Source organism: Camelus bactrianus, chromosome 15 (assembly GCF_048773025.1).
Source record: "Camelus bactrianus isolate YW-2024 breed Bactrian camel chromosome 15, ASM4877302v1, whole genome shotgun sequence".
Classification (NCBI taxonomy): Eukaryota; Metazoa; Chordata; class Mammalia; order Artiodactyla; family Camelidae; genus Camelus; species Camelus bactrianus.
This window is the reverse complement of record NC_133553.1, coordinates 42,615,174-42,629,400: the sequence shown is the minus strand read 5'-3', so window position 1 is coordinate 42,629,400 and position 14,227 is coordinate 42,615,174. Positions and strand designations below refer to the sequence as shown.

Sequence of the window (14,227 nt, the reverse complement as noted above, 5' to 3'; positions counted from 1 at the left end):
GCTCTGCCTTCATGATCTAACCACCTCCCAAAGGCTCCACCTCCAAATACCATCACATTGAAGACAAGGTTTCAACATGTGAATTTTGGGAGGAGATATTCAGTCTGTAGCAGTTAGCAGTGTCTTACTTGGAGACCTATGTTCCTTACATGCTTTCATTTATCTCAAGAAAACCCCCTCCTTTTAGACTTTTTCCAAGGGAAAAATCCAAATGTTTAATCTGTTCTTATATATAAAGTATTCCATTCTTTGATGAGTTTAGTCAGTAATTTTCTGCATCCTGCTAGATGCCTGATGGAAGTAAACACCAGAATCCTGTTATTTGAGATGTTAAGGACAGCAGGTGTTCACATATCCTACATGCATGCTAAGAGATGTAATTCTCTTGGGAAAAAAAATCCTAATGGTAAAAGTTTGAGATAAAGTTAAGCTTTCTTCTTCATGATCAGATCAAATAATCTTTAAAATAAATTATTTAACCAAAATCTATGTAGGATGGCCCATTACTTTTGGATCGGTTTCTATGACTAAATGAGGGTATCAGGAAGGAGCGAATCATGATATCTCCCAACTGGGTGACTGGGTGGTTTCACAGTTGAGATCAGCAAGGAGCATCTAGTTAGAATTTTTACCCAAATGCACTTCTGTAAAATTTGCACAGAAGGGCCTTTGGAACAAGAATTATTATGGAAGGGACAGTCATTTCCCAGGTAAGTCAGAATTCCAGTCTCTCCTTCTAGATGGTTAACCTTGTCACTTGAATCATCCTGCAACAACCTAGGAGGAAAAAACTTGATTTCTCAGGAATGATTGCAAGGATATCTCTGCCTTGTTGATGGTATGCGCAGGTAGATGCAAACAATAATGGTCCACACATAAAGACTTTGTTCTTTAGTTGCTGCACATTTTACACATGTATAATTACCTCTTAATTAGCCCTAAGGGAGAGAGAGATGTTTAGGTATTGCTTAGATTAAAATGGTTTTTGTTTTTTCAGTATAATAATAATATAGCCATTGTATCCATGGTTTTTATATAGTATAGCATTAGAGTGGTTACTCACTGATTTGGAATTTTTAAAATATCTACAAGGAAAGTGAAACACTAACTGACCAGTACAAGCTTTTTCACACACACATGGACTGCCTCTAGTAAAAGTGAATGAAATTGATACAATGTTCAGGTTACTGGCCTCCTGGTTATAATTTAGTTTGAATGAACATTTACTGAATAACTACTATATGTCAGGCCCAGTGCTGGTACAATAATGAATGACACATGGCATCTGCCCTTAAGGTCCTCACAGTCTTGTGTCTCGGAGACTCAGATGGATAAAAAGGAAAATACTTTTATTAGAAATTTGGATGAAAAATACTTTGATTAGAAATGTGTATTAGCAAAGGGTTTTAAATATTTCTTAGGTCAGAATCTTCATAGTAAATTCAATAATGTAATATACACTTAGCTACTGTTCACTATTCTTAAATGCCCACAAATTACATATAAGGTGCTGTTCAAAGAAGCTATCCGATAGGAGTGAAATATGTTATAGAGTCAGCCGTGCTTCTTACAACTAAATATCATCCTTTCTTTCAAACGCAAATTTAAAAGTTTATCATAATACCAACCTACGCTAATTAGTGATTTATAGTATCTCGTTTGACTTTTACAATCCTGCGAAATAAAGTTTATTAGCCAGAGGTTTTAGTTGCAAACCACAGAATTTATCCTGGATACTGTACCGGAACCACAGATGTATAGAACAGTATTAGAGAGAATCAGACTCAAGGCTATGTATGTTAGAACAACACCCAACGCTTATCTGTGGAACTGGCACAATGAAGAGACGACCTTTGTTCCACTGTCCCAATGCGGATAAAGTGCCAGGAACTCAAGTTTACTGCCACTATTACAGTCATCAGCACCCATTCAGCTTTTATGTTGGGAATTCAACTTGCAACCAAATTCACTGATGTGTTTCACAATCACTGGTGGCATATCATTGTAGCAGTAACACAACTATACATCCTATTGACATTCTTCCTTTTGACTCAACCACTTGCTCCACCATCTACATTCTTGGCAACTCTGAGTTCTCCAATCAGTAGTCATCACTCCCAGATCGTGAGCTTTTACAGGGGAAGGGGCGTTACAATTGGCTGTTGGGAATATGCTGGCTGTTTTGGAGCCTCTTAACTTGCGGGAGAGCTGGTCCTAGGAAAAGAGCTGGGAGGGCCAGAGCTGTGTGAAGGGCTGACACTTTTGTAGAGTAGGGTCTGCAAGCTGCTGGGTAAGAAGAGAGGAAAGGGAGTTGGAGGGACATCAAAAGGAAATTTTCTTAAGACTCTTGTTCTATAAACTCTTTAAAGACCTGACTGAAAAGACTTCAAATATGTATCTGCTTCCATGATTATTTTTGAATAGAATAGAATCAGTGAAATGATTTTGAATAGCTCTGCATGGTACAAGACATTTACCAAGGGAAGAAAAAAAGCGTGTGACTTTGTGAAAAGGAGAATTTGGGCGTCAAAATCATACCCCTCCAAAACGTACCACCCTTAAAAATTCTAAGAAGACAAGAAAAATATCAAATGTGTCTGTCATGAGCATATTTTTAGACAGATAAAATTTATGGTAAAAGTTTATATATAGCTGTTTGCATGCACTGGGGCTTATATAATCTTTTGGAAATTTGTATTTATATGTGTATAATTTATGCTTTGGGGGAAATTTAAACTACTTAACACTAATTTAAATGTTCCTTTTCTAGCTTTGACTTAATAATATATTTTGGTCATAACTATAATTTATTTGATGTTGGTCCTGGGTCAGGGATACAATCCCTCCCTCCTTTACAGTGTTGTCCATATGGAGAAATGTGGCCCATCCGTGATGACTTAGTTTCTGGCAATTTCTAGAAGAATACTGTGATTAAAAATTACAAGTAGAATATTTGTGTAGTTCATTTATAGCTTCCTGTAAGGGTGTCAGGCACATACCAGGTTACAAGTTCAATAAATGTTTTAAGGTATATTAAGCAAAAAAAAAAGTTTATGAGCAGCATGTATATTTACATATGTGCAAAATGGAGGGGGATAAATACATATTAGTATTTGGTTTTTGTGTATATAAATTTTTTTTGGAAGGACACACAGACACCATAATGACAGTTACCCTGTTGGAAGGGACTGGTAGACAGAGGGCCAGGCTGAGAGAGCAGCTGTCACTGTGGACATTTTCATATTTTTTTGATTTTTGGACTTTGTGACTATATTATTTGTTCAGAATTAATTAAAGTAAAATAAAAACAATTAGGACTTTTTATGTTTTAAAAATGAATTATTACACTTATGAAATCTTTTTTCTTATGAACAACATAGCTATATTTTCTTCTTTTTGATCCTCTTTCTTTTTCATATTGTTCTTTTCATCCAAGGCATTCTAAGTAACATCTCCAACATCCTCCAGCATCTGGAACATAAATTACAAATAAATTTTACTGTAATTACTTTTTTGGTTGGCACTTCACTTGAAAACTATAAATTTGGGGATACTACCCATATGTCCAATTTTATAGTCTATAAATTTGATGGCTTTTTCAGAAACTAGAGCATTAATGGCCCAGAAAGGAAAAAAAAATATTGAAAAGATTAAGAACTACATAAAAAAGGAATAACTAAGTACATGAGCCTCAAATGTAGACCTCAAGTTTTTATAAATGTTAGCCTTCTGGGAAGCTTTCTGAGTTGCTGGTTGGGAGACAGAGAAGATATGTCTGTGAAAATCATGAAGGCTTCTCAGGGCCCATATTGAAAACCACAGAACTGTATAATCTAAAGGTTCTTTCCAGCTCTCCCAGTCATTCCCCTGCAAGAGAGACATAGAGAAGAATTCAAGGTGAGTCCGTTTAGAGCAAGTTGAAATAACTTGGAGTTTATTGGTATGGCTGTACTACACCAGTACATACTTTGACCTGCTCAGTTCTAACAAGAAAAATGGTATTAAATACAGCGAGGGCTAACTTGTGTAAACATAAGGAAAAAGCTCTTGGTGATAAAAGTGTTAATTAACAAGACAAATCTTCAACCCTGTAAATCTTTCAAAACAAAATCAAAAGTTCCTTAGGTGATTCAGGCATTTGCAGGATAAAATGTTCTTTTTGAGTCTTGGGTGAAGGTCTCCAGAGACCGTTTAAGAAATGTCACAGATAAATTATCACTTGGTGAAATAATTGTTTTTTATTTTATTATGTAAATAATTCAATACTTAGGCAAGATTACTTGTTTAAAGTTTTATATTTTTACATTGTGTGCCCTAATGGTACATTTTTGGTAGATTTTGTTTAAAGCATCAACATTTTAATCACTATAGCTTTTCTTTTGGTGGTTATAGGAATGACTTATTTTATGTTTATTTTTAATGCAAATGAGAATGAATTTACAAAATTAGAAATCAACACATTTTAATTTGCATTACGTTTCATAATTTCCCTTGTAATCACCTCATTCTTTCACAATATTGTATGTTTGTAAAGTATTTATTTGCCCTGATACTTTTATGACCCCTAACATTTTGCCAGTATTCAGGGTAAAAATTAATCTTGTAAATTAATCAGCCCTAAAATTCTCAGATTTTTTCAAAAAGGCGTAAAGTATATACTAGAACATGCTTTCTTAACTAACAATATCTTTAGCTTAAAATGGTTAAACAATCCAGATTGGCCAGAAATTGATTTTAGATTTGGGGGAAATTTTATTTCTCTAATCCATTGGTAATACAATTGGCTTCTATCTTAAACTACTCAGATGAGTATTGAATATTAACACAATTTAACTACCGGAAATCTATTGCATTAGTGTGCTGACCCATATTTTGAAGTCTGAATATAATTTCACAGGCCCTCAATAACAGATTATTTTGCTGTATTGTTCTTTGGAATTCTCAGCTAGTTATAAGAGTATTATTGTCCTTGAAGTAAGTTAATGATCAGAAATTTCCTAAGCCAGAGAGGATACTGAGGTATTAGCTTTCAGCCAGGCATTTAGCTTGAGTGATTATAATATCATCAAGTCATCCTAGGCAAACACACACTAAGTTTTAAGATCTCCCACGAGGAGATGCCACAACTTGTTCAGACATTTGTTTCAGTGTTTATCAGCCTTCACTATGAAATGTATTCCACTTAAATATCTTAAGCTATATTTCAGGATTAGATTTCTTATACAGTGAAGTAAAGGAAGAGAATGTGTCATCTTCTACATTACTTCTCCCAGCTTTTTTTTGGAAAAATTTTAAGACTAAAGAAATTGGACACATATCCTTCATTAAATTGTAAACATTTACCACATTTGGCCCTTCCATCCCATCCATGTATGTATGTATGTGTGTGTGTATATATGTATGTATGTATGTATGTATCTGTCTATCTAGTCTATCTATTCATCTCTGTCTCTATCTCATTCTAAGTTGCAACCATCACTGCACTTCACCCTTAACCACATCTGCTTGTAAATCCTAAGAATAAGAATGTTCTCCTACATAACTACAATGCCAATCTCACACCTAAAACTAACATTCAGTAACATTACCTTGTGTGCTATTCATGTTCAACTGGGGAAATGTCTTTTAAAGGTACTTTTAAAAATTCAAAATGCGATCATCAAAGTTCTTGTATTACATTTGGTTGTTATGTCATTTTAGTCTCTCAGTCCAAAATACTCTGCTGGCCTATTTCTTGTTTGTTTTTAATGACATTATCTTTTTTTTTTTGAAGAACGTAAACCTATTGTCTCGTAGAATGTCCTGCGTTCTGAATGCAAAGAAAGTTTCCTCCTGATCAGTAGTCTGGCATTTAATATGTAATCTGTGGGATGATGTGAGAGACTGTGTGAATATCTTGTTACCCGCAAACCTTTCACCTAATGGTTTTGGATTCTAATGATGATCCTTGTCTTTTTCAATTATGGTGAAAGAAATGGTATTTTTCTGCTTTAGTTCTTCTAACTACATTTATCAGCTATACTTCTGTGTGCACATCATTACTATAGTTGAAGTTAAAGATAAAAATCAACCATTTCCTTCAGGGGGAATAACTCATCAGAGTGGTCAACTTAAGTTGATTGGCACAGTGGGTCAGTATGTGCTGCTGAAGAAGTCAAGGCCATGGCTTCAGTGACCATATGGGACCAATTACTTGGGCTCTGTTTCAAGGCCATGGGTATGATTTTCCTCTGCCAACTCAAGAATGTGTGCCAGAACCCACCTGAGAAATGGGGCATGTAATACAGCTAGATCTGTGCAAATCATTCTAACTCAAAACACAAATTCTACTAATGGCATATCATCTTTTTACATGAAAGATGACAATTATTACTATAAAAAGTCTATTTTTTTCAATTTCTTTCTTTAGGTTCTATTTTACAAATATTTAAAGATTTTTGTGACTTGCTTTTCTGTTTCTGGCAGGGATTAAGGACTAGCTACTGTGAATAATACTTCTGCTGAAAATGATGTAAAATATATTCTTAAAAAGATTTGAAGATTCAAAAATTGCCTATTGCCAGAAAATTTATTCTCATAAAACCTCTAAAATCTAAAGACTATTTTCAAGAAAAAGCAAAAAATGATCACAGAAATAAAAGAAAAAAATGTTGAACAATTCAAACAAACATTCAATAAAATGATGACAATAGTGTCTAATAGTATGTTAATTGGGAAAGGTGGTGATCAGTACTAATGTGTTTTAAAGTCCTTTTATTGTTCAATTGTATTTTAATGCTAGACTTTGTTAAGTTAAGCAAGCAGGTTAAAATGCCATGGGTAATCAATAGAAAGAGTATATCAATTCCAAGTCAATATGTGGGAAAAAATTACATTAAAGAAAAAAAGACACCAAAAGCTCAATAAAAAGTTAAGAAGACAGGAAAAAGGTAAGGGGACAAGTGAGACAAATAAAAAATAAAAAATATCATAGGAAGAAGTTCAAATATATCAATAATTATAATAAGTGTAAATGGACTTAACTCACCAGTTGAATGACAGAGATTGCAAATCAATAAATCATTCAGATAACTGTTACTTATAAAAGACACATCTAAAGCATACAGACACATAAAGATTGAAAGCAAAAGGGTGGAGAAAGTTTTATCAGGCAATTACTAATGAAGGAAATCTGATGTGGCTGTAATAGTACCAGAGGAAAAAAAAAAAAGAGATTTTAAAGAAAAAAAGTATAATGTATACCGAAAGTCACAATGCAATGAGAAAAGTTTGGTTTCATTAGGAAAATACAACAATTCTAAATAAGTGTGCAACTAATTAAGTAGCCTCAAAATATATGTGAACTGACAAACTCCCCACCATCATAGAGAGAAATTCCATACCTCTGTGCATTATTGAAGGAAAACAGACATAAAATAAGCAAACTTTTTATAAGATTAGAACAGACAAGTGCAAACTTAATTTAATGGACTTCTACAGAATTCTGTATCCAACATTAGAAAATACACATGCTTCTCAAACTTTTATAGATGGAGCACTTATAAAAATTGATTATATACTAGGTAATGGAGCAAGTTTCTATCAAATTTCAAAGTTATTGTTCTGCCCAAAATCTTAGACCACAATGTAATTAAGTCAGAGCTGAAAAATAAAAGGCTAAATAAAAATTTTCTTAATATTTGTGAGTTAAAATAAATTTCTAAATTACTCAAAAATCAAGGAAAATCATTATGATCATAATGGATATTAAGGATAAATAGTAAGAACTGAAAGAAAATAAAAATGCTTCCTATAAAACATGGAAGGCAATACAAGTAATATTTTGAGAAAAATTTTAGCCTTAAATATTTATATTAGAGAAAAATAAGTGTTGAAAATTAATGAGCTAAGGATACAACTTAAGATATTAAAAGGATGAAAACATTAATCTAAAGAGGAAATAATGGAGACAACAGCAAAAAAATCAATGAACTAGAAAACAAAGACACAATAGAGATAATAAGCAAGGAACTGAATTAAAAACAAGAAAAACATTTGGCAAAACTGAGAAAGGAGAAAAAAAGGAGAGAAGGCAGAAATAAATAGCATACTAAATATTTTAAAAATAAATTAAAGGAATAGAATTGGAGAGGAAGAAATAATAATAATTGTACATTGATTAAAATTTTCAGTTAAAAAGCAACTATTTCAGATTATATAAAAAGTCCAGATACAGGATTTTTTTTACAAGATATACACCCAAAACATAAGGGCATGAAATGTTGGAAGTAAAAGGTTGACAAAGTCATGTAGGAGGCTAATGCTAACAAAAAGAGTGACAAAGAAGCTATATTAATATTGTACCAAGGAAACTTTAAGATATAATGTTCAAATAATGTACTACAGAGACATAAAAAATTACTACATAATAAAGTGTCAAGTCACTAGCAAGTTGTAATAGTTCAAAACTTCTATGAACTTAAAGACACAAACGTACATGACAAAACTACAAGTAGAATCTGTCAAATCCACTATCACTGTGGAATATTTTAACACATATCTTTCAATAGTTGACAGACTGAATACGTTGATAAACCCTCTTTGGAAAACCACTTGATGTGATCTTGTAAATTTAAAGACCTGTGCTAACCTCATGACCCAGAGCTTTCACTTCTAGGCATGTGCCTGAGAGAAACTCTTGCACATGTGAACCAAGAATGTTTGTATCTGCAATGTTTGTAACTGCAAACATTTTAAGCAATTCAATTGTTCAACTGAATGGGCAGTTGCTGTATTCACATAGTAGAACAAAATGCAGAACTGATAATGAATTTCAGCTATATGAGTCAACCCGTATGAATAATAATTTTAAAGTAAATCGACAATTTGCAGAATTACTACACCATTTGTATAAAGTTCAAATAATGCAAACTAAATACTACGTTGTCATGCTACAACCATATGTGATAAAACCACAAAGTATGGGATTAATAAACTCAAAATTCTTGGGAGCAAGGCTGCGGGGCTCACAGCAACTGGGAGATCACATGAAAGCATGCAGGAACATCAAATGACTGGCCATGTTTTATTTTTTAAGCTAGGTGCAGGTAGCAGCCTGAGTATTCCTGTGTATCCTGCCTACAAGTATTCTTTGCACTTATTCAATAATCTGTATAATAATATGATTTAGAATAATGTAAATAAGATTGAACAAAGAGAAGTAGGACTTGCAGAATTCTTATGACTTTGTTTGGGGAGGGTCTAGAAGTTACTGAGTAAAAAAGCAGATATACTAAGAAGATAATTTTTCTTTTTCCAAATGTAGGCCAGATTTAGAAAATGTTTAAGGAAAAACACTAAAATATCCGTGAGACTCTGCATCATCTCCAGATTCTTTATGTCCTTTTTGTTTGCAGTAAAAATTAGACCTGCCGTTATGGGTTTACCAGTACTAAATATGTGTATTAATAACTTATTTTTTCTTTCCTAATCTCACATTTCTTTCTTGTGTCATCCTGATCTTTGCAAATTATGCCCCTTAACAAATTTAGTAACCAGCTGTTGACCTCCTCACCCCACCCATACCCCCCAGCTTGAGTGAATGGGGTGTGATGATTCAGCCAGTGCTTCCTCTGGGGCTGGGAAAACACTCTTATTTGTGGAAACACTCAGGTGCCCAGAACAGATGGAAGTTATATCCTGTAAGAATCCAAGCAGTGAGTCTCAACTGGGATAGCTGATAAAAGGTTGGGTGGAAAATTTGGCCTGAGGCATGGAGTCAAAAAAGGGTGATATGTAAGTGTGTGGGGTGTGGGGGGCTGCAGAGGAACTGAGGTGCCCGGAAAGCTCAGAGTAAGAAGTAGTAAAACAAGGAAGATGGAACTAACTCAGACAAATTTGGGGAACAAAGGCAAGTGGGATAAGTTTTAATGAGTTCCCTGTACTGTTCAGTGGGTGTGAGCTGGCTTCCTTCAACAGGAGTCAGGAAAGGATGCTCTGTCTTCCAATTTCATCTTTTAAAAAAAAATCTGTTTTAGGTAATTCCATCAAAGTCACTTGTTTCTTTTATTTATTGATTTATATACACATAGTTTCTCATGCTTAATTCTTAATAGGACATTAAGCTTCATCAATAAAAGTGTCACTATTCAGAGGGTGGTCAGTGCTATGTAGATGGGTAATTTTGGCAGGCTGTAAATAAAATCCTCATCATCTATGATCTCGTGAAGAGGAGAAAAATTAATTTAGTTTCAAAGGAACATTTTAATCATAAAGCAGTTAGTAAAAGGTTACATTTGAATTAAAGAACAAAGACATTAGTTTGATTATTTTGGGATTGCCTGATAGTGATCATTTCAGTTCCAGTCCCTATGTTGCTAATGTTTTCTCAATCACATGCTTATTGATTTCCAATGCTCAAGCCAAGAATAGATAATAAAACAGGCCACCTTTTAAAATGAGTAAATAAGATAAAGTAGACATGTTACTGAGTCTAAACTTGTTCTGCTCGCTGTATGACAGGCCAATAAATCGGGAGATGAGGTGCTGGGGCAAGGAGTAATGGCTTTATCCAGATAGCCAGCAGACTGAGAAGATGGCAGTTCTTCCTGGAGCACATTCTCACCCAAGTCAGAATTCAGGCTCCTTTTATACTAAAAAGGGGAGGAGGTATGGTTGATTGTTGCAAACTTCTTGGTGTTGGAATCCTTTTTCTGGTGTGTGTATAGGTCAGTTAATGATTTTCCTGTAAACCTCTAACAAGACAAAGTTTATTTTCTGTTTTGCAAATTTTTATCTCTATCTGAATGGAAAAGTGTTATGCAGTTAAAGGTCAGAGCCTTGAGAATGGGCTAGCCTGTACATTTCAAGCTCTAAGCAACATTCTTTTACAAAAGATGCAGAACCAGCATGACTCAGCACAGGAAACAGAGCACAGGGTTAGAGCTAAAGCAACAGATCTAATATGGAATCAGATTTGTTCTTCCCTATTACATGCATACTTGTCCAACTCAGAGATGAGAATTACTTTGGTCACATTCTTTTCCCTGCAAAAAAGTCACAGGTGACCTTCTAGTACCCAAGAAATTTTGGTCAGGTAATTCAAATCACAGAGTTTAAAGACTCTTGAAAATAAAAGTCTCATTCAAACAATTACTAAGTATTATGTAGGCTAACAGAAAAATAAGTTATGCCTGTTTTCTTCATTCCAAAGTTAAAATTCGAAGTTAAATGCCTATTGGATAAATACCAAGTTTAATAGCAATATTCTAACTGAATAAGAGTGTGGGATGAGAATGGTGAAGGAAATGAATTGCTGCTGTCTAAAAATACTGTAGGCCAGAATCTACCGCCTTTCCCGTCTTCTAACTCTCCTCCTTCCTTTGATATTACATTAGGAGAGAGGACTATTAATAAATGGAAGAAAGTGTTGTCTTAACAGCAAAAAACAGAAAACGGCCTGTTGTTAGATCGTCACCTGCAAGGTGGTTTGCACTCTTGTCAGTATCAGCAGTCAGCTCGCATATGAAGAGTTTGTGAAGGCTCGGTTAGCTCTCAAGAGGTGTTGTCGTTAGCCTTAAGTGAGTAGGCGGCGGGGCCCAGGCCGAAGTTCACAACAGCTTGCACCTGGTGAGAGGTAAATGTACGCGTGCGCTAGTAGCGTGAGTCTGCATTATGAACTATACGCATGCGCCAATGGCATGCGTAAGTATTATGAACAATATGCATGTGGGGGCAGAATATATAAAAAGGACAAGTGTGCTGCGCTGGTGGCGTGCCATTTTGTTGTACTAGAATGAAGTGCCGTTTCGCTCCATGTCAGCTCGTTGTGCCTTCTTTGAGTTGGGGCAGCTCACCTCCTCGAATCCCTCTCCAGCCCTCCTCGGCTGACAGGTGTAAACACTGGGTATTGATTATTACAGAGGTCATTGTCACCTGATACTTGAGAGATAAGTCCTTATATTATATAGCCCTTTAATAATGTACCCCTACTTGTATGTAGAATAAAAATATGATTTCCCCTTGCAAGGATGCCCTTGCAACTATGTTAACCATGCTCCATCCATCTGTCCACAAAAGATTCAAAGATATGTTAAAAAAAAAAAACAAACTTTTTTTTGGATGCACAGAAATCATGATTTAAACTTACTAGTAAAGTCAGCACAACAGTACCCCACCTTACTGCCTGTGGCAAAAGAAAAAGTTGTTTCATATCTTGGCTCTTGTGAGTAAAATGCATTTTGTTATAGAAGTGAGATACTACTTTATATTTTTTTATTCGTTCTTTTTTTGGGGGGGGGGATTAGGTTTATTTACTTATTTAATGGAGGTGCTGGGGATTGAACCCAGGACCTCGTGCATGCTAAGCACTTGCTCTACCACTGAGCTATCCGCTCCCCTCCTTTATACTTATCAATATAATTTACATGGTCTCAGCTGGGATTTGGACTTTAAGTCCTCCTCAGGTAATTCTAATCAGTCCCAGGGTTGAGAATCACTGGTTTAAATCAATGATGGTTTCCTGGAGGCTATTTGACTGCATTCTTGTCTCTCCCATGTGAGAAAGCAGAAAGCAGTGATTCTCTAAACTCAGGAAAGTGTAAGAAATCTTCACCTTCGAATCACCAGGGGAGCTTTACAAAAACTGTTGCCTGGGCCGCTGGGTAGAGAAGCACAAGCATAAATATAAGAATGAAAGACTAATAGATTTAATCCTTGATGTACCCTAATTTATATTATTTAAGTAAATCATCTTAAAACTAGTATTAGTTTGAACCATATGAAATTGTTGTTTATGTATGTGCATAAAAATTGTCAGACATCAATCTGATAATTAAAAATTAAAAATAAATTACTCATGTTGCATGTTCTAAATAATTGCAGTTCATTAGTACCAGCGCTAAGAAAAGCTGCTTTATTCACTTGTAAAATGAGAGACTGTCCTAGGTGAGGTTGATGAGGTTAATAATGATTTTGATAATGCTAATAGTTAATATCTTTTAAGCGCTTGCCAAGTATTAGTCAATATGTTAAACACTCTACGTATATTCTTGCATTATTCTCACTCCTCTTTCCTCTTCACCAAAACCCCTATGATAGGTACCCATATTATTCCCATTTTATAGGTGAGGGAACTGAGGCATAGAAAGATAAAAAGATTTACCCAAAGTTACAGTGATATTCCATGGTGGAGCTACGATTTGGACTTGGACTGCAGAGTTTGTGTTTTTAACCTGTATAAGATGCTACCTTTTTGAGGGTCATGTAGGTTCCTTCCCAGTTTCATAGTTATAGTCTAGGTCACACAGAGTAATGGCTCTGTTTCCACCTGGGCCTGTGCAGATAGCTTGTCACTCTGCAATTCTACCTAATGTCTTTTTTTTTAAGTGTATAATGCATACTTTTTAATTTTATTATAGCCCACGCAGTCATGAGTTACGTATTCCTTTTCTCTCTCTTTTTTCCCCCTTTTTCAGCTTTATTATGTAGAATTATTACAGTTCGACTGCACATACACATTATATTGCATGTAAATACATACATACGGTATACTGCATAGCTTAACCTTGTGTCTTGATTGGTTGAATCTTACTTTATTCTCTGCTTTCATCAAGAATAGATTAAGTCAGTCAGTTGTTTTTTTTTTTAATCACCAAGAATTGCTCAGGTTTTTTCCTCCTGTTTGGGTGGTGCCAAATGTACTTGACTTTGGATTAGGTAATGGACATAGTTAGGCTATTCAAGATAGCTGTTCTCTTGCTTCTCTGTACATCCCCTGCTTGACCAGTCCCTGCTTCACTCACATGACTATCCAATCCTCTTAATTATGGGGCTTAACTAGTCCCTGGTAACTGATGAGCCCACCTGACGTCAATTCCTGAAGGAGGCGGCTGCTGCCTGCCGCGTCAGGCGCTCCGGGGCCAGCCCCGGGGGCCTTCTATCCCTTTCAAGCCCCGTGACTGCCAGAACGCTGTGTTCACTCCTGTGAAGAAGGCGCCAGGGTTTCTCTCATTTACCTGCTTCTGGGACCAGCCAGTAGCTCTTGCATTTCTGCCCTGGCTGGGACCTCTGGTACCATCACTTGGTAAAGGGCTGACAACTGCAGTCCTTGCCCCCCCCCCCCCCCCCCCGATTTCAAGGGGAATTTTTCAACTTTCCATCTCTGTGCCTGCTCAGGACCCCACCGGTCTCCAGGAGGGGATGGTGGGGAAGGAAGCAATGGGTCGCTGACAACCTGGTCAAAGGACTT

The 14,227-nt window shown here is 35.6% G+C and overlaps 1 long non-coding RNA gene across 9 annotated transcripts in view; it reads left to right on the top strand.

Annotated features, from left to right (window-relative positions):
- LOC105078995 (uncharacterized) overlaps positions 1-14,227 on the top strand; it is a 656,088-nt gene that overhangs the window by 350,534 nt on the left and 291,327 nt on the right. The window lies entirely within an intron of this gene.